Source organism: Athene noctua, chromosome 1 (genome assembly GCF_965140245.1).
Source record: "Athene noctua chromosome 1, bAthNoc1.hap1.1, whole genome shotgun sequence".
NCBI lineage: Eukaryota > Metazoa > Chordata > Aves > Strigiformes > Strigidae > Athene > Athene noctua.
Genome location: NC_134037.1, coordinates 72,168,616 through 72,172,342, shown reverse-complemented (window position 1 = coordinate 72,172,342; position 3,727 = coordinate 72,168,616).

Genomic DNA, 3,727 nt, shown 5'->3' with positions numbered 1-3,727 from the left:
GGCAAAGCTTCATTTGCTGCTTGCTCCAGACCAGTGCTGAGGGCTGGATGGGACGGCTTGCACCCAGTGCTTTGGAGAGGTGGCTTTGCTCTCCACTTGTCAGTACAGGTCCACAAGGCAGGCAAAATAAATGTTAGGTTTTTAGGGCAGCAAATCACTCCTTGTAGAAGGCATGTGCATTTTAGCAGCAAGATAAAGCTTTTATGGAAGGCACCTGTGTTTTTTTTTATCAGTTTAGCAAATATGTACACAAATAAGCTTGAAACAAATGTTAAAAACAGTAATTGGATTCAAGGTTTGGGTTTTGTTCTTTTAATCGCAGATTTAATGCAATTACCCGTGACAGTAGTAACTAGATGGATAGCTACAGCTAGAGGAGATGGAGGAAATGCATTCTCCATGAACGCAGCAAGAAGGAATTCAAGGACTCCGGCTTCATGCAGTGTTTCAAGAGCACCATCTTGTGGTTTTCCCTGTCCAGAACATATTTTATTTTTTAAATCATCAGTACAGCATAACGTCAGCCCTTGGCTTTAGGAGTAGATATTTTGGGAGGTGGGGAGGGAATTCTTGTAACAATCTAGATTCCTTTTTTTAAACTCTGTGAGTCAGGGCGGACATTATATTTTTACCACTAAATATTCTGAGCTTTTTTGAGAGTGAGCACTGCCAGAACTTTGAGGTTTACACTTTTATTGTAAAACAAAACATTCAACATGCTAAAATGTCACTTCTTTGCAGTGGAGCCTTTGGTTAGTGACAGCTAACTGACACATGCTGCAGTTTTGCCACGCATTAGAAATCAGCCTCCCTGGCTGTGTGCTGTGCTAAGATGCCAGCAATTGCAAAGTTGAAGAGATGTGGGTTGTTTTTTTTTCCCTTTTGGTTCTTCCATGTCCCTCAGTCCTCAAAACACAAAGGATGTTGCTGGAGGATAAATTACACTGATAAATGCATGCAATTTTTTTTTACAAGTGATTATATCAGATTGATCATCATTATCTGATACCTCTCCAGTTTCTCTGGTTGGTGTGGTAGGACAGCTATGATTGCCTTTAATGCTTTACAGAAAGATGTAAACATCTCAAGCACCTCCCTGGGTTTTCCAGGACAGCATTGTAAGTGCAAGAGAGAAGAGCTGCAAAATGCATATATTCAATATAGATTTCAGAAAGTCCTAAACCCCTGCTTCTGCCTGCCTCCAAGCTAGGGTCAGGATAAAGCTAAGGAATTTTCTGGCTCCACAGTTGTTCAGGCCTGGGGGAACAGCTGCTAGCCACAGCAATTTACAGAGCAAGGGAAATATCCCGCCCTTCGTCATCATGCAAAGCCACGCCTAGAGATAAGCAAGTAACTTGGGAGAAATCTGTACTCTTGCAGCATCCAAACAGAGGACTCAGCCTACAGGTATTTATCACCCTCTGTAGATCTGAAAGGCGTATGTAATGTGGATAAGAAGCTTATCAGGTTCCTGCAATGTCACTGGGGCTGCCAAATGTTGAGTCTGAAAGTGGTTTTGACAACACAGCTGTACTAGTTGTGAACGACTCATCTCCATAAGGCAAATGCTATGCTCTTGTGCTAGGTACAACTCACACTGATTACATATCAAAGGTAGGTTCAACATAGGCTCAGATGTAGAATCTGCAGCTACTACTTTGTTCCCACCTTTGGCATGCAAATCAACTCTCCTCAGCATTGGTTGGGGCACTTGCTAGTACTAACATCCAATGTCCTCACTGTCTATAAGAAGCTGCTGTCTCACTCAGCAGTGGGTGCCAGCATGCCTGGGTGGGGACTGATTGTCCGCTGTTTTTTTCTGCCATACACCATTCACTGAAACTTTATGAGGACACGGATAACCATGTGGCTTTCAGTAAGATGCACAGTTTTTATACATGTCAGTTTTTATACAGTGCTCAGCATTGTTGGGCAAGGTTTCAACTGTTGGGCAAGATTATCATAAAGGATGAAATAGCTGTATGGCTGCCACAGATCCCCATGCTTCTCTTTAGAAATTTTGTATAAGAAAATTCCAAGCACTGGTAACAGGTCAAGGTTCTTAAGGAGCTGTCATCCACCTGTCAAAGGCTGCAATGTTGAATGTGTATTCTGATTATTAACACTAAAGCTGGTAGGCAAGGGTCTGAGGAGCAGGAAAAGACAAAAGTGGTTGGGCAAGAAGAAAGAAACAGCCACAGTGGTTTGCAGCTGACCCATTACAGCCTGGCCAAATCTTCTTTAGAAGTCAAGTAATCTGACCTTTCCAACAAGGTTTCACATAGAAGATAGTTGCCTCTTATCACTCAGAAGATAGTGAAAAATATCTGTTTCTTCATATTGTTCATCTCCAGTTGTGACCACTGAAGCCATGCAGTCCAATTCTTCCCCCTTATCTGGAGGTAACAAGGAATTTTCCTCAAAATTCTGCCCAAGCAGATAAATTTCTACAGGAACAAAAAAAAAAAAAAAAAAAGCAGCATCTATTCTTCACTCTCTCCATGTACAAATTGTCAGGCCTACTAGAGAGTGGATAGTTCCCCTTAGTAAGATCCAGGCCCAAAACACTAAACCTGTTAAGTTTTTAACATCCACATTCAGCTCAAAAACAGGCACACAAATTTTAATTCAAGACGTATCATACTCTGCAACACCCCTCTGAGGGTGGATGTCTGTGCCACATTACTCAAAATCAATGTACAAAAGGGTCATTCTGTCCAGATCACATTAAGATATCTGTGCTTTTTGGGACACAGGAAATTCAGTACACACAGATGAAAATTTTATAACAAACTTGTGCTTATGTCTTACCTACTCATGCTCAGCCTACAAACAAGATTAACTAGGGTTACATGCATATCAAGCTCCTGACCATTGCCTTTTCCATGTCTCAGACAATACTGGAGACACCAACATCCAGTAGTGGAGGGCTGTTACTTCCTATCCAAAACACCATTTTCCTGCACTGGTTGGTAAAGGTGGTGTGGTCAGATTACCAAAATAAGGTATAATAGGATGGAAGAATTCTACCTTTCATTCTCAGATCTTGAGCATATCTATAAGTGGACTTAAAAGAATTGTGGATTTGATTTGTGGAATAAAAATTCTCAATAGAACTCAGCCAGGCTCTTATTTTAAGTCTCAGGTTTAGGCTGGGAGATTAAGTTCTCCACAGAAAAATAGAATGCTAGAGGTCGCTCTCAACTGTTTTTACCACTACTGTCACAAATGGAAAATTAACAAGTGCAGGAAAAGCTGTCCCAGTTCAAGGAGCAGGACTATAATTGCCTTCTCAGTCTGTTATCTACTTAATACTAATGGGAAAAAACCACACCCAAACCAGTCATTTCCAGAAAATTACTTTTTTTCTTGAAAGCTTGCCTTTCTTTGATGTGGCATCACAGACTTTACAGACAGAGAGCTAATTCCACAACAGCATAAATTCAGCCAATAGAAAATTTTCATTGAATAGGTTGTTGGTTCAGAAACTATGAGCAATTACTGCTAAGGGCCTTTAGATAAGATACAGGAATGCAACATGAGAATGTTTTTGTTTGTTTGTTTTTTGGTGTTTTTTTTTGTTGTTGTTTTTTTACACAAAACTAGATTTGATCTTTGTTAAATCAACATTTTTAAGAAGCACATACTAGAAAACTTGAGAAACTAATATGAAAAGTAATCTTTTAAGATGATAAATAGGAAGCCCAGATTTGCCAATCAAGTTGAG